Genomic DNA, 24,300 nt, shown 5'->3' on the forward strand with positions numbered 1-24,300 from the left:
ACTAAGGGTGAGGATTTGCTGAACCAAATTTTTGAAATGGGAATGCAGAAAGGGGAGGTATGAGGAGGTCGGTGAAATAAGTTTTAAGAAAATAAGGATCTGAAATTATACTTGTATTTTTTCTTTTTCTTTTTGTTTGTGTTTGTGTGTACTGTTATGTCTGTTATAGTTTGTAAAACCTTAATAAATATTTATTTTAAAAAAACAACAACTGCAGAAGAACAGCCAGTGCCTGTTGGCCCTGCCTCCACAATTGCACCCCCAGCCTTGTCATTCAAGTGTTAAGGGGGGGACGGGACATATGCAGAGGGGAACCTGTGCACATAATGTCTGCCCAAGATATGGAACCCTGCATGTGATGTATTTACCCTTCTGCTGCCTGTGGGGAACTATGGACTGAAACTTAAAACGAATCACCTCTGAAATTAAGAAAAGAATTAAATAGCAAACTTCTGACATCCCTATTAAAACCACACACAGGAACCAATAGCAATAATGGAGCAACAGCTCTTCCCAAATTAAGCTGCAGTGTGAGGTGGGATACAAATATATATTCAATTTGTGGTAGTGAAAGTTCTCTTGTATTCAACCTCCAGCACCCCTTCACCCTCCTAAAAAAGAATTGAGAACTACTGCTCTAGACTTTTGATGCTTCTAGACTTCTCTTCATTTATAAAGTTTCAACAAGTGCAAGGAAATGTACAATGGTGGCATTGTGCATCCCCAGAGTTTGCCATGTATCCAGACGGTAATAAGACCAATACCAGAGATGCTCCAAGATGAATATTCTCCAGAGGCATCAGATTCCCACCCCCAACTTTTCCTTTTCAATATTTTATGATCTAAGATTTCACATAAGAGCAGGATTTTGAGAAAGGGAAGGCAGCTAAAAGCTCCTGTTACTTGGATCTCAAGGGAGCTGCTTTACAAATCACTGCATTGCATGCGAAATGCCATCCTGCTTCATATCGGGCCAAAAGGTCTTTTGACAAGGACTCACAATTCAGTTTCATCTGATTAAGCTGTCCTCCTCTGAAGCAAGCACTTCTGAAGCCCTGAACACCACCATTTATATCTAACACTCCTGGTCTCTCAGGATCAGAATTCCTTTGAACTGGAGAATCAATCAATGAATGTTACCTTGGTGGTTTATTTAAAGACAATTTTGTTGCTGGCATGTTATCTTAGTTCTGTGCAAATACTGTGTGATAGGTAACTCCTCTGATCTTACTGCTTCCCATTTTATACCCAGTTCTTCCTTTTCAAACCAAAACTCTCACGGGAACTGATGGTTTTGTTACAACTGCAGAACCACCTCCCTGTGGCCTTATTTATACGTCACTTTAAACCATATTTAAATTAAGCTATGGTTTAATGTGAATGTGCTATGTATTGATAGGTGTTTTGCTCCTCCCCCACTCCTTCCTGCACTATCAGGAAGTAAGCCATGGTCAGCTTGGTGTTCTTCCTGAACCCAGCTTTGTGCTTTATTTTCCCCAAACAAACCATGAGCGGTAAACCAACCAATGAATTTTGTTTTATCACTTGTGAATGTTTGGAGACATATGAACCATGAGTGCAGGTTCAGATGCAAACACTAAGCCAAACCATGGCTTACTTCCCACCAGCAGCAGGAGCAGGGGAGAGGACCGAAGTGATGTGCAAACAAGATCAATGTGTTTTAGCAGCACCCATGTTCTGTGAGTCTCTACAATCAACAGGGGGGAAATTGTGTCCCATGGACTATAACAGTTGTTTTAATATGAAATTTTCTTTCAGCATACAGAATTTTGTTAGAAGTGGGAAACGGAAGGATGGCTAAGATCCTTCTACAATGTTTGCTCAAAGTAAGATCCCTTTAACAAAAGACCCCTTGTAAAGTTCAAATGAGGATTAATTTAAAGCTTGCAACTTTCACCCACTGCATGGCTTCCTGTTCATCCCAGTTGAGGGATTAGTAATTGCCCCCTTGAATATGTTCTCTGAATTGCCTGAATGTCAGTTTCTGTTCCCAGTGAGGTTTTCATTATTGATACAATATTTTTTTAAGTAGTGAAATAGTATGATGAAATAGCTCTTCTGAAGATAAATTGGAAAATAAAACAATGAGAGAGAATCAGTAATTAAAGTCTTCCCCTGCCCACTCACTCATGGGCCCAGAAACAAACATAGGGTAACTGAGGGAGGCTATTGAGGGGGCAGTTAGTCATTCGCCAGCCTGACAGAATTGTCAGGGTGCACAATCCTTGACTTGCCTCAGCTACATTTGCCTTGCAGGCAAAGAGCTGTCAGAGAGCTGTCAGGATGTGTGATCCTCCTTGCCTGCAAATGCAGCTGGCTGAAGCAGGCATGGGAGAAACCTCCTTCTGAGGAGGAGGTATTCCCTAACTCACCTTAGCCACTTAGTTTGTAAGCAAGGAGCATTGCATGGCCTGACAGAACTGTCAGAGTGCACAAACTGCCTTGCCTGAAAACACAGCTAGCTGAGGCAAGCCCAGAAATCCCTCTCTGAGAGTTTCTCCAGGGCTTGCTCCACTTTTCTCTGCAAGCAAGAGAATCATAGCTCTGACAGTTTGCTAAGGCAGAGTTTGGACCACAGGCACATGTCCCAAGCTCAGGCGGCCAGGTGGTGGTGTCTGGTTGCCTATTGTGACTGGTAGGGCAGAAGGCAATGAGACCAACAAGTAGGTGGAGCAAGACCCAATGATAGGCAGAGCCAGCTAACTCTAGTTTTGTCCCCACACTCTTCCCTTCTATGCTCAGGAAGAGGAAGATGACGGGCCGCATGATCCCTTGGACAGATAGTATGTGAGAAGGCAGGCAGACGGGACCTGGCCAAGGGCTAACTCAAGTTGGTGGGGCAGTGCCCCATTTGCCCGAATGTACCACCCTCCACTGCTTATAGGAATGGCCAGTGGATGTCTTTTGCAGATAGCCTTGGGAATGTTTGAACTATGAGTGAATCTTTGACAGGGTTTTGCTGGGCCAAACCTGGAACCTGAAGTTTCCTTGGAGGAGGAGGAGGAGGAACCCGCCACCCAAGCAGATTGTTACACTGTGAGTGACCCCAAAGGACATCTCTGCTCCATGATCGGAGGCCACTGAACCAACTTCCTGGATTCCTGGCTGGTTCCCAGTCATTTTTGTTTCCCTCTAGAACCACAAGAGCAGAAGATATTGTGCACCAAGAGGAGGATCATGGCGACTAGCAAAGTGCTTGGCTAGCAGCAGACAAGGCAACTCAGGAGAAGGGGGAAATACATGGAAGCCCCTACTCAGATCAGGAACTGGCTGAGAACCAGACTGGGAGGGGGGTACTTTCTGATCCTCTATAAACTCCCTGTCTTTGGTCGCATCCACACCACACATTTAAAGCACTCTTGTACCACTTTAACAGTCATGCCTCACCTCACACACCTATAATACCCAATACCCTTAATAAACTACAATTCCTAGGATTCTCCATGGCTGTTGAAGTGATGTAAGTGTTTTCAATATATGATGTGGATGTGACATCATTGCTGAAGCAACGGCTCCAAGCTCCAGCCTGCCTGAACCAGACTGGCCTTTAATCACATCAAAGGGGAAAGGGGAGGGGGAGGATCTTCCATAGCCCTAAATAAATTGTTTCATGTTTCTTAATTTCTTAAGGTCAAGGTGAGTTTCCTTGTAATGAAAGTGTTAGGACAAATATCTCCTTGCTTAGAAATATAGATTGAATATGATAGAATGCAAGTTTGCAATGAAGTATTAGTTCACAGTGGAGGGAAGCAGGTGGCTTAAGGTAATTTCATTCACTCTTGGTTCATTCTTTGTTGGTACCATGTGTACTGATTTTTTAAAAAACTAGATTGACTTTAAGAGTGTTATGCCATTTAGCTTTCAGTTCTCTAAATACCTCTATTGACCTGGGTTTACCACCAGCAGAATCTCCGAGTTCACACAAGCAAAGGCAAAGAACTCTTCTTTTTCTACCAAAACCACCCACAAGGTTTTTAAAGCTGTTTCTGGGCAAAGAAAGGTGTTTGAATAAATTGACAGTGCTTGGAGGTGTGCCCCCCCCAAAAAAAGTCTAAGGGCTTTAAAAAAATAAAAGAATCGCACATGGAGCCTTTGTGCAGGGTTCCCATTCAACCCCCGTACCGATTCCCATAGCATCTGAAGCTTTTACAAACCCTTTGCCATGAGAATGATCATTCTGCTGTTGTGATTTATCTTCAGTTTCTATGACTTGTTTATATGTTGAGGCATTCTCTTGGCATGCTGAGCTCATCCACCATTTTGTTCTTAAGAATTTATTTCCAACAGGCAGGGAGGCACACTGTGAAATCGCTCACAGAGACGTCACGTTTGTTCTCCCTTGTTTTGTTGTTCTCAGTTTGAAGAGAGAGAGAGAGAAATAAAGCCATTCAAACTGAGTGGCTGCTTGCTCTGTGTGCACATGCAAAAAAGCAGCATGGTGGTTTCCACGCTTCCCTCTGTGCTTTCACCTGCTCTGCCTTCTTGCCCAGCAACTGTTGTGCACAATGCAATGCAAAGCTACAGTCCATGTTTATAGTAACCATAGCCACCCACAGCAGGAAGTAGCAGCAGGTTTCTTCTTTCTCTGTGGCTGATGCTGGATGGTGCTCATGTCCAACAAAGGTGAAGGGATGTATTACCCCTAGCAATGGGAAAGAGTAATACCTTCTACTGTTTGAATATCCATGTAGTGCTTACTATCTGACACACAGATTTTCAGGCAACAAACAGCATATGAGGCAAAGATGAGAAAGTGCCTCGGGGGGTACTTTGCCTTCATACCTGAGGGAAGAAGCAGTTTAGCTGGATTCTTTATATTATCCTGACAGCCAGGTCTACTAGGTGTTTGCCATCCACAATTTGTAGTCTGCTACAAAAGTATGCAAAATGGGAAAACTTAATTTTTGGGTTCTTCTCAAAAAGCTCCATCTAGTTCAGTAACCTGCTTTCACAGTGGCCAACCAGGACCTGAGTGCAATTTAATTTATCAAAAAAATATATATCAAGATTTACCACTTAGGATCTCCTGCATTTTATGGGAATTTTTGCATTCAACTTTAATAACAGAATCGCAGAACTGTAGAACTGGAAGAGACCCCAAGGGCCATCGAGTCCTATCTCGTGTTGCAGAAATCACAGCTAAAAAATACTTGACCAATGACCATCCAATATCAGCTTAGAAACCTCCAATGAAGTAGAGTCTACCATCTCCCAAGCTTGGTTAGGAAATGCAGTGGATCAGGAGGCAGAGAAGAAAGTCTGGATGTCTACAAAATGTTTACAAAATGAATTAAATGGCACTCTAGAAATTAATCTATGATCGTGAGCACGACTGTGATTTTTTGTCTTTAAATCAGAGAGTGTGTTACAGCAGAAAGATTTCACAGCAGTATTGTTAGGGAGCCATGCCAATTAGGAAGCAGAGGACTATATGAAGACACCACCTAAGCAGTTCTTCTTGTTAATTTGCTCCACTGGGTTCTTAAAACACATACATTTTGCAATAGGTAACGATGCAGGACTCTACCCCTGCTTGATTACATCAAACCTCAACTCATAATAAGGGAGCCAAATAGAAGTTAATAAAGTACTTTATACAGTGTCTGATCTTCATCAGAAGGGATAAAGCACACTGTGAAGCCAATTCCACAACTACCTTGCGTAGTTGTTGTCTAAGAAGGGATTTTACACCCAGGCAGGTTTTCAGGTATTTCAGCAGGGGAATAGATGAGTAAATTGTTTTGCTCTGGAAAGATGCTCAGAATGCAGCAAACTCTCCAGTAAAACTTTCATGGGGATTTTGATGTGGCAGGCTTAGTGCTCACACATGACAAATGAATAATCCATGGATTTGAAAAATTTGTTCATCTTCATTGACATGCTGCTCTAGTCCTACACAGAAATTTCTGATACAGTCTGTTAGGTCAAATATCAGCATTTGAAGAAGTCTTTAGATATAGATTTACATGACAGATCCAAATAAGATAGTTAATCAGATAACAACATGCAGCCACAGAATGAGAAACAAACAAAGTGGTTCTGCATCTATCTCAGTATTCTTTTTCATAGGCTGTTATTGATTGATTTGAGAATGTTTCAGAAATGAGATATGCAAACTTGGTAGCATCATAAGATACAGGCTTTATAAAACAAAAAGACAGAACCATACAGAATTGAGAATTGCTTTGTGTGTTCCCATGCCACACTGTAACTGCTCTGTTCCACTCTATTCAACCCTCTACACCGCCTATAGAGGTACTCATGCAAAGTGTATTTACCACACATTGCTATAGTATTTACTGAATGCTGCACCAGCAACCAGCACCAGCAGTTACCTGAGAGATCACTTCTCCTCTATCAAGCAGCCCATGACGACTGATCTTCTGGGGAGGCTTTGCTGGTAGTGCCATCTGCCAGGTAAGCTTGAGGAGCTATAATTAGATAGCAGGCTTCCACCCCAGTTATGGAAATCAGGTGGGCAGCAAAACTGGTAAGTTTAAGACGCCAAGTGGAAATGTATATTCTTTGACAGGTCTATGAAACATGTCTGGAGCACAGATTTTAGATACCTGATGGGGGCTTTTTGTAAATTATTTTACTATTTGATTGATAATATTTTACTGTTTTGGCTTATCCTGAGGTCTTTATATCCATTATAAAAAGGAATGGACAACACAATGCCCGTGTACCCATTACTGCTCACTCTGCATCCAGTACATTTCCTCCACTGGCTTTAGAAGTGGTGGACCCAAGATGCTAGCCATAATCCATATCTATACTGCATCTGTCCTGTTTCTTACCATATACTGCCTTTTGACACAGGTGGCGCTGTGGTCTAAACTACAGAGCCTAGGGCTTGCTGATCAGAAGGTCGGTGGTTCGAATCCCCGTGATGGGGTGAGCTCTCATTGCTCGGTCCCAGCTCCTGCCCACCTAGCAGTTCAAAAGCACGTCAAAGTGCAAGTAGATAAATAGCTACCGCTCCAGTGGGAAGGTAGACAGCATTTCCATGCGCTGCTCTGGTTCACCAGAAGCGGTTTAGTCATGCTGGCCACATGACCCGGAAGCTGTCTGTGGACAAACGCCGGCTCCCTCGGCCTATAGAGCGAGATGAGTGTGCAACTCCAGAGTTATCCGCGACTGGACCTAGCAGTCAGAGGTACCTTTACCTTTACCTTTAATGTGTACACAGCTACTGCAGTATCATGCTTTATGTACACATTCACTCCTCTGCACAATTCAATTATACAGAACAGCAGTTGGGAATTTTTCTCATCTCAATGGGACTACATTTCCTAGTGAGCAATCTTCTGGGAGCCACATACCAGTGGTGGGTGGGGACAGAGGCAACATAGGCAGAGCAATAAATATGGCTCTTAACTTTGTGTGGTAGGCTTCACGGTAGTCACACAAAAGCTCAGATGTTTCTATATATGCATATTCTTAGCTCTTGATTTTCCATCCAGGCAAGAAAAAGCCCAGTCTGAAGCTGGAGCTATGGCCTGGGAATGATGTGTGCTGTGGGAAGAGTTTCAGGCATTGGATAATGAGGTCTAGAGGGCTGCATTCAACTCTTAATACTGAATTCCACACTCCAGATACAAACCTGCTTATTCTGAGTCAGACTCAGATATTGAGTCAGTGCTGGTTATGTTAACTGGCAAAGTCTTTCAGTATTTTAATGCAGGAGTCTAGAAATGTCAGGGACTGAAACTAGGGCCAGGAACCCATTTGGAAGAAAGGCAGACAAACAAATAAATAAATAAATAGAGGTGAATGCAAAACATTGCTCTATTACTATCTGCAACCCTTTCCCAAAGTAGGGGATACCCTTTGGGGTACCAACAACATATATGATCTCAGGAAGTGCAAGAAATTGAGATAAACCAGAAAGATTAAGAAGTTCTTTCTCCCATGAAACTGTGCCACTGCAATCAAGGCATCCGCATGACTCAGACTAATTCTACAGCTGCCCTCACGTGAAGAATAAGGAAGAAAGGAAACTGGAATGAGCTAAATTTGTGAGCTCTGTGAGTTCATTGGATATACATCTGTCACTCTTCCAAACTACTAATCAGCTGTGTCCTTGAAAACTAGGCAGAGGATTAATAAAATATCTTTAATCATTTCAAACTATTTCTCAAAAAAAGAAAGAAAAAAGAATTGCACGTGCTTCAAAGTTAGAGGCAAAAGAGAAGGTTAGTAAAATATGATAAGCATAAAACAAACATACATAAAACGGTCATTAAAGGAACTGAACAATCAGAGTACCTGCCACTGAACTAAGGTTATAGAGCAGCAAACAAATTGTCTTTAAATAAACCACCCAGGTAATACCATTGATCCCTCAGTTCAAAGAAATCCCAGTCCCTAGGGACTATCTATAAATACTGCTGTTCAGAGCATCAAAACTGTTTGCTTCAAAGAGGTTAGCTTAAGCGGATGAAACAATTCTGAGTCCTTGTCAAAAGACCTTTTGGCCTTTTAAAAAGTAAGACAGAATTTGGTATGCAATGCAGGGATTTGTAAAGTCCCTTAAGAAGTACAGGCTGAAGCTCTTGGCTCCTTCAAGCTTAGTAGATCTGGGCTTTCTGCTGAAGGTGGAGCTCAGCAAGACAATTTGCAGAAAATACTATACCTTGACACCAAGCACAAATGAATAAGGGGAAAATAAAATAACAGAATACAAGCAGCTCTAGATGAAACAAGTTTTCTTTAGTGACGGACTCATTTTCAGATATGTATAATATCTGAGAGAAGTAGGCGGGACTGATAAAAGTGAGAGTCAATGATAGGAGAACTGCTGGCATATAAAACATGGGGAGTGAAACTGTGAGCCTTTCAGATGCCATTGGGATCCAACTACCATCAACCCTGCTTAGCATGGTTGATGGTCAGGGATGATGGGAGTCATAGTCCAACTCCCCTCCTGTAGAACCAGCGCAAGGTTCAAATATAAAGCAAAGAAAAAAGCTGACGCCGTGGCCTTCATGAGGGCAGCAGGTTGGTTTCTCACTAAGGAGCCCAAAGCCCTGAGGGATAAAATTAGTTGAGGTTCGTTCAGACAGTATTCTGTATCTTTGGTTCTCTGAAAGGAAGGCTAAAAATCTGGACTCTTTACCTGCAAATCTTGTATCTCACGGGCAGGGCTTTTCCCCCCAGCTGGAACTCAGTTCTTGCGTCTCTCAGGTGGGTGCTGAACCAGGCAGACATTGATGCTGAGTTCCGGAACATTCCCTTCTAGAAAAATAGCAGTGTTCATATGAAGCGCTGATACAGCAAAAACTACTAACATAAGAGGGCGTGTGTGTGAACATTTTTGGCAGTACCATAAAGGAAAGGTTTTTCCTTTTCTGCTCGCTTTGCAAAAAATAATAATAATTGCATATGAATTTACATGACTGTCAATTCATCTTAGTGATATAATCACATCACTGAATCTGATTGGTTACACAATTATGACAGCCCCATTCACAACTACTTGCGCCATGCTTTCAGCCCCACCCTGGTGTTTCTTTCAGTAACCACACATGTTGTACATGTTTATGTGAGAAGACCAGTGTATGAGCTGATCTTTATGACCTCAGGCTCTGCCCAGTCAGGAATCTTGATTAGAAAATGACACAATGTCAATGGCATGGCACCACACTCCTTGCTCAACACACTTATGCAGCTTATGCCATTCATACAGTTAAAACAAGAACAGTGTTCTTCTCAACGTCTAATCTCTGTGTGATTTCTGTTCGGGTGGGATCAATAGCTCCCAGGGAAAATGGTACCAAAGCTGTGGTGCCACAGAAGATAATTGTGCCAACCAGGATTTTTAAAATGTTAATATTTACATGATCTAAGCAGTTTTGACTGCCGGAGATTACAGTTTGCCTCTACCACAAAATCAAAACTGCAGAATATTTGATGCAGAACTAGTTAAAATTCACCATTCAAAATTGCAATGTGCCTGATAATGCTGAAGCCCACTTTCCACACACACCATTTCCTTTTAACAGACATTAAAAGGGAGAAAAAATCTTATTAAACTTTATTGTACTCAATAAACATGAGTTCTTAGCCTAACAAACAGATGTGGTTTAAGGCTAAGAGATAGGCTTTGTATGGCTTAAATATTTGCATGTATCAATTGTTTGGGAGAGATAGGGAAGGCTGAATCCCAGTGGAAAGATGTGAGCAGGGAGGATAAGCAGAATGCTAAGTAGCATCATCCCCACATCTCGTCAGTATGTGTATGATCTCTAATTATCACTGTATATATACACAGTGGTGGAAGTAAAGCCAGGTGCTGTAACCAAGGTTTATTTATTTATTTACTTTGGCGGGGGGTGGGGGGAGAGAGATAGCAAGAGAGACTCACTCATTGATATTTTTATTTATAGAAGAACATTTTTCACACAACGCCCAGGACAAATATTATTCACGTTAGAGCCATTAGCAGGCTATGCAATCCCATCACACACACACACACACCCGCTCTTACCTTAAGCTCATTCCTTCAGAGGAAAAAAAATGACCCTTTTCTGTCTAAAAGCAAAGACTTCAATTGAGACAGCAATGTTCTCTGACAGACATGAGTTCTGAATACTAATTCTCAGCTACCATTCAGAGCTCATTAGTGTGGGGCTACATTTTCTAAACAGCACTGTATGTCTTAAAAGTCTACAACCTTGCACTAAAAGCAAAGAAAATTACATAGTTTCGAATGCCAGTGTTTAAAAGATATATATAGAAAGAGAAGAAAAGAAAAGGAACCCTGAAGTGTCATACGTAGAATTCTGCCTTTGGACAGAGCTGCTATGACAAGACTTATAATTTTACAGTATCATGAAAACCCTTCTGGGTGCAGATTCTATTATATTTTATTGCTCCCAAGTTCAGTGAAACTCCTTAGAAAGAACATTTTACTAATCAAGCTAATGGTAAATCTGGGAAACCTCATATTAATTTGTATTGTTTGTTAAGCATATAGATGCTGACTAAACAACTGACTACTGTTTACTTCCACAAGATACCTCCTAGGCAATATTTGCTTTTATATCTCTTATTTAATTTGCCACAGCAAGGAAAAGAGTTCAGGGAATGAACAAAAAATTCACTGTAAAAGCTTAATTGTGCACCACCCACCAGCTGATTGCACCTGCAGAATGGTTGTAAACTTCCAGTCTTTTATTAACAGGGGTGTATATTCAAGTCCATTAGGATGCATTGCATTGCCCCTGCCAAAGCTTTCAACCTTTTCTGACACACAGTATTTGCTCATTTAAAAAATAATTGCTCCCTTTCCTTTTTTTTTTCTTCTTCTAGGGCTGCTTTGGTTTTATACTTCAGGAATATTTTGATTGCTGTTGTTGTCATTGTACTACTACTACTACAAGCAGAATTTGTTTTGAGAAGTACAGCCTTTTCAAGGAATTCAGTGGACATAAGTCAAGGGGCCTGATTTGTTCCTGTCAATATTTGATAAGGAATCTGAGGGCTAAATTAGACATGGCATTAATTTTCTGAATCCAATTCGTGTGCACAGTTTTTGTTATGTAAATGGGACCTATTGGGAAGTCTGGCCATGGAGTGGATGGTGGGGTGGAGAAAGAGAGGGGGGGATGATCTCTTTCCCTTTCTGAAATAGTCCTAGACAAAATAAAATAATAAAACCTGTCCCAAGCTGGTGTTTGCTAGGATTGTCCAAAAACTTCAGACAAAGTCATATCCTCACTTTGATGACCTTCAGGACACCTCAGAATTTGAGGTGACCTGGGTCCAAGGTGGTACACGGCAAAATGGAATTGATCCAAGATTTTGGAACCACATCATAAGAGGGTTTTAAACTCCCCCCCCCTGGCAATCTGATACATTTTTGAACCCCCAACAAACTCTCCATGAGTATAAAATGCCAGGGAGGGTGGATGGGGGCACTGCTGGAGGAAGAGGAGTGCGGGGGGAGCGCACTGCCCCCGGCAGCGCAATCCCGGTGGGGTGCCATCGCGGCTGCCCCCCTGCCCGTGCTGGGCACCCCGCCCCAGGACACATGCCAGCCCTGCCCCTGCCCCAGCCTGCTCTCCGCCTCCCGGTGCCAGACCATGAAGCTCCTCCACTGGATGGGGGTGCGGGTACAGTTCTGTGACTGAAATATCTAGCTCACAGCATTTTCAAGTTTTTGTTTTTTTCATTTTGCTTTCAGCTGTAGCGCTTCTGATGCTGAAGATGGGGCCTGTACAGCGTTTTCACATACTGAAACATGTTCTGTCCTCCGTAGCTGCTCCCCAACACACTTGTTCAGTGTTGGTAGGCAGCCAGGGGAGCCTTGGCTCTAACTCAGGGGTGGGGGATCATTCTCAGGCCAAGGACCACATGTCTAATAGTCAGTATTGTGGGGGCCACATGCCAGTGGTCAGTGCAGTTGAGGCCAAAGGTAGTGCAGCAATTAATGCAAATTTTACATCATTGCTACTTTCTCCACCCATAGGCGCTACCCTCTCCATCCTCCCTCCAGGCAAGCAAGAAGCATTATCAGAGTTCAAGGCTACAGTTCAGCTATGCAAAAACACTCAAGAAGGGCGTGAAATAGGGCCCGTAGGGGAGTTGTATGGAGAGAGGAGAAGAGACTCAAGAATCAGAGAGAGATGCTTGGATCTCAGCCTTTATTCACCGGACCTAATTTTCCCCATTCCTGCTCTAACCCATATTTTTATTTGCCCTAGTTTTCTTTTGCATGCCCCCATGTCTACCCCTACCCCCAGGTTTCGGACACAATCATTCAGCACACTCAAAATCAAGCTTCATGCCAACACTGCACTTTTCTCCCAGTGTTGGCTCAGACTCCACAAATTTAAAGTACATGACTTCCCCCGAAAGAACCCTGGGAAGCATAGTTGGTTAAGCATGCTGAAAATTGTAGCTCTGTGATTTGTAAACGACAGTTTGCAGGATTATTTGGCTGAAGTCATGTGCTTTAAATGCATGGTATGCACACAGCCTCAGTCCTGATTTTGTAAGCTGCTCCAAGAGCCCTTTGTCTAAATAAATAAATAAATAAATATGCCTCAAATAAATGTATATATTTTAGAAGAAAAAAAGCTATTTCACTAGCATTATGGAAGACTTTATATTTATGCCTTTGTGAAGTTTAGGCAAATACTCTGCCAGGATTCGATGGCTATTAGATGGATTGACGGCTACTGTGTTTGAAAATAAATGATAATTCTCCTTTGCATTGCTAAATCTTGATGACCCCTGGATGGAATTCAGAATGTGGGTGTTTCAAAACCTTTTTTTATTATTATTAAATGATAGTTTTATAGCAATTCATTGTCCAAAGAGACCTCTGAAACAACACTTCTATTGCCATCCCTGAATTTAGACCACACATTTTTTATGTTATGATACACTAGTACAGGAGGAGAGATTGCTATGTTTTGCAAAGCAGTGCCTGATGTCTCTCCCTCCATTTCAAATTAATAAACTTGGCACAGCACAGCCATTATGAAGATCATACATTTCCAACTAGAAGCCTGGGGACAGGTGCAATAAGTAGCTAATATCTGTTGCTGGCTAGCGTCAAAGAAATGGAAGAGGGAAAGTCAGAGCAATCATTCTTTTAAAGGCAATCCATTGGCCAGAGACCTCAAAAACAACATTTCTATTGCTGTCTCTGAATTTAGACCACACAATTTTTTAGTTTACAACTGAACCTTTAGACTGCTTTAGAAAATGCTTGAAGCTGTTTCGCTTCAATTGCTATAACATAATGCCGTAAAAAAGAATCATGGAGCATTCCTGAAAGAGCTTGAAACATAGCGGAATGCTCAGTCTGTTTCAAACCTATTAGAAGAGTTTAAGACAACATAAGAGTGTTTTTATTCTAACATACAAGACTCCTTCCCCAACTAGCAAGGTTATTAAAATGTGGGGAAGTTGGAGTAAGGCATGAGTTATCACAGTAAGTTTTTTGGGATGCTCTTGTGCCATTTTTTTAGTTCACAAAACACTCCAAGTATCAACTGATGATTTTCACAACATGAGAGTACAATGATAGGAGAAATTGCTTCTGATGCACTATAAGCTCTGGATATTCTTTAGTTAATTAAAGGTACAGAAGATACGGTTTGTTATCCAGATCACTGGTGTCCATTTTCATACTGATGATAGCTGGTTGGATCTTCCCCTTCGTGTACACCAAGATACATATAACAATCACACCCCATATGTGTGATCAATTAATTAAAGTCAATCTGGAGATGTAGCTGTGCACTATGCATTAAGTGTAAGGTGTAGTTTGGCCCTCAAGCTAGCATTCTGCCGCCTTCTGCAAACAGATAGAAGCTGGAAGTGTGTAATTTCTGGTTCCAAGAATTTAATTCCTCTGTTCTTTGACATTGTTCATTTTTGTCAAAAGTCAGCACATATTATTGTAGCTTGTTGCCTAATTTCTCATCTGAAAATCTTCCCTGACATTATACGGTATGTGACCCAAATAAGCTAAGTGCTTTGCAAAGCACATTTTCCAGCATTGACAGATATATCAGTTACTTGTGTAGATGCTTAAAAACAGAGGACAGGCATTGGGAAAAAGTCATGTGCAAGCGAAGAGCAACTTAAAAGGGGAAATTGTTAGAAAAGTCTACTTCAGGGTTTTTTTAGATGTCACATGAAAGCCAAATTCACCTGCTATCTGACGTTTCCTGGAGTCCCCACATGCATCCCCACTGGCTTTGCTACAAAGTTGAGAAAGCCTGGAAAGTACAGCAGTGTCTGTCAACAACTGGATTAGTAAATGGGATCTGCCTGTTTTCCTGAAGTCGGGGTAGAGCAAGAACACAGAGTGCTTGGGCATTGTTGTTAACTGGGTCATCTCAGCTCTAGGCCATAACTAGACATCAAACCTCCCAAAGAACTCTTCAGTCATTCTGATGTTGTCAAAGTCAGTCTAATAACCCTGTCATTTTTTTATCATTATTATTCTTTTCGGGCGTCAGAATAATTGTGTGTGACCAAGAAGCAGCTAGGTCACTTGGGCATACCATATACCTGTAGCTTTTATTTTTTATTCTTTTGCCTCAGGGGCTTGTTCTATTTTACTGTTCTGCCATGTTCTATTTAATATGGTTCCCTAGAATAGGTTTTAAATAGTTTAGAAGGCAGGCTGATATCACATGTTTGTTTGTGCATAAGAAGAAGAGTGGAACAGGTTCTAAAAGGCAAAGCAGGGGGGTTACACTCGCTTGTTTATTAGATCAGTAATTTCAACTTTTTTGGGACATAGGAACCTCTGTAACACATTGTTCTATCCAGAAAAGCCCCAATCTTCTCATCATGTGCCCCAATTTAAAAAAACCAAATAAAAACCAATTGTAATCTCATAACACTGCTATACAAATTTAAATAAAATAAATCCCGAACACTGAGCCACCCACCTATATATCTTCTGTCTGTTTTGTCACACCATTCACAGATAAAGTCTGGTTTTGAACATTCGCAGTGCTGAAGGGTTGAACATATATCACCAAACTAGACTGATACATGTGTTACTCGGGGACATTCCCACACTTGGAGTAGGGATGACCAGCCAGTGCAAGGGGCAGAAATGAAGTGTCTGAGAGGTTGTAAAAAAACATGGAACCTAGAGGAAGACAACAGAATGAGACCTAGAGGGTGCTACTGAATGATACAACAGTGGTACAGGTTTTCTTTATAAAAAATAATTTGTTTTGACATAACTTTTGCCTAGGTAGCGTGATACATTAGCTAACTGAATGGTAAGGGGAGTCTTTCTGAACATGAACAAAATGTCTGTACAGCTATAGCCAGCACATATATAAGATCTGAGGTAAAATTTCAGGTCAGATGAGATGCCTTTCTTGCAAATGTGACCCCCAACTCTTCACTTTTGAAAACTCAACTGGCCATTTGGTAAATCATGGGCCCATTATGATAGTGATAATGGTACTTCATCTGCATACTAGTGCCAAAATAAAAATTAAAAAATTGCCCTATGTTTGCAAATAGCCACAGGTTTAGGTTTTCAATGATTAGCTGCTCTATCCTCACATCAGGTCTATTTTCTGTATTTCATTTATGCAACATCAATTCTGAAGAAAATGCAGGTCTGAAGGGATTTCAGAAGTAGCTCAGCAGTTCGATCCAGGGCTTCCACAGAGACAGATGCAGGGCTTAACATGAGGTTTGGAAGGCCTTTAGGATTGGGACTGACATGCAGGAGCTCTTTGTTCCACATAAACACAAAATGGCAAACATCCCTCAGAGCAGTAAGTCTTCCTTCCTTGAAGATTAACCTGCAGTTTAAAACATTACCAGGGGCTCTCATTAGCTGCTGTGCCTCCACCATCCTGTGCTGGGATTCTTGTCAAAGCTTCTGCTCTTCCCCACTTTGTTGTGAAGAGCTGCTTGTAAAACAGAAGAGGCAGGGAAGCCTGCTACAAAGTCCCGTAAGAATGTATTTTATCAGTTCCAGGAAGCATGCAAATGGATGTGAACAACATTTTGTAGCACCAAATCTTTGCACATGTTTATCAGTTATTTCTATATCAACAAAGAAGACATTTCAAATCAGGAAAGTCTTTGACCCTTCAACTTCTTTATGGAAAAAAAGAGAGGCCCAAACCATAAAGAACCAAGAAAAGGAAAGCTGATGTGAACAATCTTCATATGAGTTCAATGAAGTCAACTGAGCAAACTTGAGGGACTAAGCACTGGCGGAGCAAGAGGAGTGTGGGGGGAGCGCACCGCCCCTGGCAGCACCATCACAGCAGGGTGCCATCATGGCTGCCCCCCTGCCCATGCTGGGCATCCCGTCCCCACAGGCGACGCGCCCTGCCCCCAGGACGTGCACCAGCCCCACCCCCAACTGCTCTCCGCCCCCTGGTGCCAGAGCATGAAGCTCCGCCACTGGGACTAAGTAGAAGGCTTATCACTTCTGATTTCACTTCTAGCTCCAGTTCACCATACTATATTTTTTCCCAGTGCAGTGGGTTCCATCCAAAGTAGTCCTAAATAACTCCTTGCATGAGCTGAACCATTTCTGCTTGGTCACTGAGTTTTCTCCACTCTCCTCCTCCACACTGTGGGCCCTTCAGATCTGTTCTGAGGTTTTCCCTGACCCTCCAGAGCAGATCTGAGAAGGGCTCTGGGCACATGCAGGTGGAGGAGAGGGTGGGGGAGGAAGTCTCATTGCACAAGCCAATGCTGTTCTGCTTGTGTAATTATTTGGATGGATACCACCCAATGGAAAGAGAAGAGGCAGCTCCTGCAGCCTTTAAACTAACTTGCCATGTATAGGAGGAAAAAGTAGCAAAGTATTGCACTAAAAGCTTGTCACATTTAATGTGCAAAGCAGAACCATGCAATTGAATCATCTGGCCAGTGCTTTTTTCCCTAAAAAAATATGTTTAGGGATACTCTCATTTTGACTCAAGAAAATCACCACTTTATAGTTCAGATTGGGGAAAATAAATGCAGTAAATGGATAAAAGTACAAAGATGTTCACAAAATGTTTAGGGGTATGCGTACCCTTGCGCACCCCCAGGGAAAAAAAGCACTGCATCTCCCTGTTGTGTGTTTTGTAGGCAGTAAGCCATCCTCCTCTCTTGCACACAAGAATGGCATCATTAGAAAGGAACTGCGGAGTCATAATGACTGAGCCCACTCTTGAGATCATGCCGTTTCCCCCTGACCTGTGCAGCTCCTCTGTGTGAGCAAGTGCCTGCATGCTGGCATTTCTCTGCAGAAAATGGCACACAAAATTGTGTTGTTGTGAGTATGAGTTGTGGCACCGGGGTAAAGGTAAAAGCATGGACCGACTCCACCATCAACACAGCTATGATCTGTATGCCTAGAGCGGTCTGTACTCTAGTTAATAAACCCTTTAGAGCAGATTTTAGGGGTGCACAGGGATCTATAGAAAGAAAGAACATGCAGCACTGGATTTAATCATAGGTGACCATGTCATCTGTTCATTTAGCCCACCTTAAGAGAAGTTGGTTAATAAGTTTTATGTCATTTTAATTTTAATGACCCCAATGAATGATAACTTTCCCCATCAAATGGTAAGCCTTCTGTTGTATCACCAAGAGATCCAGCATTTTACACAAAAATGAAGCCCTAGAATATGATTTGTTTTCTTTATTGATTTAGAGCAATAGGAATTGTGTTTTATAAATCCTGTCACAGCATCCTTGTTTTTTTCTGCGTTCATGTATTTTTCCTCTTGACAGATGGAGTTTACTTATAGCATTTCTAATACCGCTACCCTAAACTGATTGTCTCAAAAAGCAACATGATTGCTATGATGCTTGCCATCTTCCAAATGTGTTTTTCCCTCCTTCCCTTTCACATATATGGCTTTTTAAATGCTATACTACCCATTTTCTCCTTGAACAGTTTTGGCAGCCAAACAGTGATGCAAATAATCATCCTTGTTACTCTCGCTTCAGGGATCTGGATACACAGAAATATTTGCTGCTCTTTTTTCAGTGACATGCCCCAAATACGGAACAAAAAAAATGCTTTTTTCCTCCCCATAGTGTGTTACAGTAAAGTAATATGAAAGTCAGACTGGTAAAGATGTTAGCTATAGTTTACTTGGAATTTTGTTTTGCCTCACTCATTGTCTAAAGCGAAGGAAAAGGAAACTTGTTCATATATTTTCCTCAGATAAATTATTTGCATTTATATAAAAGAAAATTATACCACGAGCTCGTATAAAAAATATCTAAGTGCTATACAGCAAATATAAAATCATAGTAAACATCAGAAAAATAAAAAAAATGGAACTTTATAAAGAACTGGCCAATCACATAAAATTAAATGAACTGAAAAGGCTTGTTGATACAAGATCATCTTAAAAGACATCTAAAATTTGAATGGATGGAATCTTTTTTCATCCAAGGAAACTTCTCTGGATCCAAGCAGACTGTGTCCCTTGAAATATAAATACTTCTTGCTTAGATAGATACATAGACCTGTGTGCGTAGAGCTGTGCAATTTTAATAAGTTTATTAATTTCTGCTGTTGTTTTTGTTATATAGAAAACAACCCTTCATTTATTTATTTATTTATTTATTTACTTACTTACTTACTTACTTACTTATCTTTATATCCCACTCTTCTTTATCCAAAAATTAATTTGAAGTTGCTCACAAGATTAAAACAAGCATGAGCATTATAAATAAAACACAATAGGTAAAACTAGCAATCACAAAATGAACAGTCGATGCAGAAAAGCAATTCCATGGCTTCAGGAAACAGCAGTAAGTGGCACTAAGCAACAGCACTACAATGAGGTCAAAGTTGAACCACAAGGCCAAGGAACCCTTAACCTTTACAAAGTCACTGCTGTTTTCATTTCATGTTCTTAGAACTGAAAGGATGAGTGTATCCTGTTGTCTGTTGGAGAGGCATAAATGTTCCTCTGACCTTCAGGGCATCAAAAGTTTGCACTTGGAGATTAAACTGAGGTCACCTGGCCTGTCTTCCCCACTATGGTGAGATGTACTGTATTTCAATTTAACTTATAGGAACAGTTTTATGGATAATAGTATCTATATAAACCTATAATAGACATTTCTAAATGTGCATCTCTCTCTCTATAAATTAGCATACAAAAATTATATGCACAACCATCTTCTCTTTTGTCTTCTTTTTGTGTGTGGCAGCGTTCTGCTTTTCTGGTAATGCATAAGCAGACATCATAGCTTTGCACCAATGAGTAAAATAAAATTCTTACTTATATTTTTTTTTTAATGTTCCTTATGTTCTGCACAGCCCATTCCAGGAAACTTACAGTAGGCCAATGAATCTTCACTTCCACTTTAAAAGTACTTGCTCCAAGACTATTGGGAGGAGAGTAGCTTTAATCTTGGAAAGCTTTAATCAAATAGTTTTAATCTTGATTTATGGAGCCTCTCTATGACACAGTTTATGAACTCTAGAGCTACATAAATTGTATTTATTAATGAAAATAAAAATGGGATCAGGGAGAAACAAGTCACTACAGTGGTTCTTTTAATTGGGATTGAATGTAATTTTTCTACAACTTGTAGGCAAATGGGTTTTTGCGTAACCTGATTGCTTTCAGTGCATTGTTGAAATAATTATCCATTGTCATGGGTTTTTCCATGTAGATATTGGCTTTGTTATGCTACCAAAGCATTTAATTTGCCTTGTTTGTCTGAAAGTGGTGAATGGTGAGTGGCGAGATTACTGCAACTGATATTGTTGGATTGTTAATCAAATCAGACAAGTTCATTATTTCTCAAATGAATCCCACCCACTCAGAGGCATGCAAAATATTACTTTGTATTAAGAAAATTACATTTATCTCAATAATGTCACAAGCTAATAAAAAAAAGCCCTGAAGCTGGCAAACTCTTTGACATTGCTTGCTGCGGAAAGTATTGTCCACTCAGGAATGCATTAGCAGATCAAGAGAGAATAGTTCTTTCATGTTTATATTGAGATGAATGGAGGAAGGCAGGGATAGTTCATACCTCCCTAAAGAGCACTGCTGTTTGATAGTGTGTGTAGGTTGCATCCAGATTTAGGAAGGGTGTGTGTGTGTGTGTGTGTGTGTGTGTGTGTGTATTCCACTTTAGGGAAGTTCCATACCTCAGTGGTAGAGCAACTGCCATTCACATGGTGTGGGCACACCACATATTGTGATCAATTATGTGGGACGAGGCTTACCTTCCCCCAATATTTTATTGGCAACCCTGTTCCATATAAAGGTCACAAAGGTGGTTAACAATCTAAAAACCGAATAAAGGCCAATATAAAAACATAATCCAACCACAATTGATCTAAAAATATACAATGCAAAGGTATGAGGGGTGTTCATTAAAGATTTTCCCTGACGTACTTCCCATGGACAGAGACAAACGAAACTGGGCACAGTTATTAGTCCTTCTGCACATAGCTACCAGCAAGAGTCACACACTTCTCCCATCGCTTTATGCAGCTGTGGAGACCTCGCCTGTAGAAGTAGCAGGTTGCACCAGAAGCCATGACTTAACCTCAGAAATCAGCATTTCATTGTCTGGAAAAAGCTTGCCCTTCAAAAATTTCATGGTTGGAAAGAGGTGGTAGTCCGATGGTGCAAGGTCAGGAGAATAAGGGGGGTGAGGAAAGATTTCTTAGCCACAGGACCGTGCTTCTGACTGAGCAACATGCAAGTTGTGAACCGGGGCGTTATCCTGCAGGATGTTGACAACTTTGGTCAGCATACCATGCCTCTCGATCTTGATGGCCTTCCACAATTTCTGCAGCAATGAAGCAAAGTATGTCCCGGTAATTGTGGTACCCTTTGCCAGGAAATCCATCATCACGACTCCATACTGGTCCCAAAAGACCGTGAGCATAACCTTGCCTACTGACAGTTGGACATGTGCTTTCTTGGAAGGTGTTGAGGCAGAGTGCTTCCATTGTTTGGACTGGGATTTAGTCTCTGGGTCATAATGATGGACCCATGTTTCGTCCAGAGTAATTAGTCTAGCGAAGAAGTCATCATGGCTATTGTGACACATGGCCAAGAGAGCCCATGAGCATGTGACTCATTCCTGCCTCTAGAAAGATATCAGGAGCCAGGGAACCCACCGTGTGGACACCTTTCTCATGTGCAAATTGTCATGGATGATTTTTTTCTACAGAGCCCACACTGATCTTGACATCTGCAGCTAGTTGGCAAACAGTTATGGGGTGATCCTCCAAAATGCCGGCCTCCACTTGCTGGATGGTGTCTTCATCGATGGTGGACTGTGGTCACCCAGGAATGGGAGCCATTTCCACTGAAGTCCGACCACACTTGAACTGCCGATGCCAGTGCTTGGCTACGTCATACGATGGGGCATCCTCCCCATAAGTCCCTTTCATCTCATTGAATGTCTCCCGTGGGGTGCGCCCTTTCAAGTACAGGGGAAATATTTAATGAGCAACCCTTGTAGTTGTGGGGGAAACATGTCCACATCATTAGTTAAATAGGCAACTTGAAAGTGAGTTAACAGAACCCAGCTCTGGGCTGCCGGCATTCTTCCCCATACTTCATGGATGAACAACTTATTGTACACAGGTTTTGTGGTGTTCTTTAATCATATATGAGTGTCATACATTTTTATGGTGCATAAGAAAAGCCTGCTGGATCAGGCCAAAGGATTATCTAGTCCAGCACCCTGATCTCATGGTGGCTAACCAGGTATCTCTCAGAAACCCACAAGACCAGGGCACAAGAGCATTATCTTCTCCTCAGGTTTCCAGAAGTGGTAAAATTTATCTGTATTGTTTTCAAGCTTTTTCTTGTTGAGTATTCCAGGTACTGTGATTTAAATTACTTAATTGTATTATGGAGCTATGTATTTTGAGTAGATAAAATTCCCGAAATGCAGTGACTTTGTTTTCTTGTTTTTATTTTGGTTTGTTTTTATTCAAGAGAGTCTATTCTCTCCAATTCTCTGCTTAGATGCACAGTGGCAGTAATCAACCAAGCATTAATACTAAACAATCACAATTCATTCTAATGTGACTTACTTGAGATCAGCATCTATTCACAAAAGTGTGCTGTGCTCAGGCAGGTGCTTATTTCCTGTCTGGAATGCACATTGCACTTGGCAAATAGACCACACAGACGAAGATGAACACGGTCACGATTTTGCTTACTCATGAATGTCTTCCAATATTGGTAATTTAAAAATATTTCAGCTTTATTGTGCACTGGTTGAATCTAAAATTAAACCTCAGACACATGAATCAAAAAGAAGCACACTAAAGATGAAATGGGAATAACAGTGTGATTGTACACATGACTACTCAGAAGTATGCTGTAATGAATTCAATGGGACTTACTCCCAGACAAGTGTGTATACAATTGCATTCTAAACTATTGATATGAGGATTTTTAAGTACCAAGAAAAAGCGTTCCCTTGATAGCTACAAGAAAAATTAATTTGTTATCTGTTAAATTAGTATACTGACAGTTAAAACTCTTTAGGCATATTTTAAGATGTGATCAAAGTAAGATGAATTCAGAAAAAACCTTTGGAGATGTTATCCTTTCAGCCAGAGAATACAGACAGTTATTGAAGAAATCTAGAATTAAACAGAATCACTGAAGCAATAGCTTGTATATAGGTGGAGAATGCAAATAGATCCACAACAGAATCTTTGTTTGGCTTATTGAGAGGTTTAAAGTAGGTGAGGCCAACTAGATATTTATTCTATGTTCAGGTACTGACCAGAAAAAAACCCTGCTTGAAACTACAACCTAACTTTGAATATGGCCACTGATCTACTGACAGTAACACATGCATTGTGTCAGTTCTTCTTCCACTGCTATAGGATTCACAAGATACAGATACAGATATACAGATAGATATAGATATAATACGCGCGCACACACACACAGACACACACACAACCTGAGATGTTGTCCTGATTGCAGCCTCTTGAAAAAGTTGTTTTGCAATCATGAAAATTTGTGTTGAATACCTTTGTCTTTTTCAACTACTCTTTCATTATATTATCTAATTCTCTCTCATAATGGCCAAGGGTAGAAACAAGACCACAAAGTATTTCAGGTCATAGAATCACAGAGTTGGAAGGGATCCTGAGGGTCATCTACTCCAACACCCCACAATGCAGGAATATGCAGCTGGCCCTTACAGGGATTGAACCCACAACCTGGACATTAGCAACATCACACTCTTATTATTTAATGAAATAAACATGAATTCCTAAACATACTTTCTTAGAATAAAAACATGGCAGCTAAGCAACCATCACAGGGTTTTTGTGTTGTTAATGCAGAGGTGTGGAACATCGGGCTTGTGGGGCAAATGTGGTCCTTCAGGCATCTCTTTGCATCTCTTGGGTTCTCCTCCTTTGCCTACACTCTTCACCAGCCTTGTTTTACCCTCTTCTTGAGTGACTTGCTTGAGAAGCTTTAAGAGGTACAATGTAGCCACAATAGTATTACAGGTGACTGGAAAGTCAGTTTAATTGCCAATTGCATCCTGTCAAAATAAGGATATGAATATTTTTATAGACACAGTGTATGGAAGTTTGGTGAGTTTTCATTGGGCAATACAGAGGACATTCTGCCTCATCCCATTGGACCAGAGTTGTGACCTGGTGAAGGGGTAGAAATTCCTACAATTATTGGCTTGAGGGAGACTCATCTGGAGCATAAAAGACAGGTCTCAGATCACAGTCAGTGTCAGATCTGAGGGTGTAGGACTGGTGAAGAAGACAGTCAACATGGGAGGAAG

General features: G+C 41.1%; 1 protein-coding gene across 1 annotated transcript in view; it reads right to left on the reverse strand.

Annotated features, from left to right (window-relative positions):
• Positions 1-10,600, reverse strand: part of LOC310704781 (uncharacterized protein) — a 240,754-nt gene extending 230,154 nt beyond the window's left edge. The window contains exons 1-2 of the transcript XR_014524983.1: positions 10,514-10,600; positions 9,136-9,261 (exon numbers count right to left, since the gene is read on the reverse strand). The gene's annotated coding sequence lies outside the window, so the exon portion shown is untranslated. The remainder of the gene's footprint in view (positions 1-9,135; positions 9,262-10,513) is intronic.
• Positions 10,601-24,300: the final 13,700 nt, after the last annotated feature.

This window comes from Podarcis liolepis (assembly GCF_965112155.1).
Source record: "Podarcis liolepis genome assembly, chromosome: 4".
NCBI classification, from domain to species: Eukaryota; Metazoa; Chordata; class Lepidosauria; order Squamata; family Lacertidae; genus Podarcis; species Podarcis liolepis.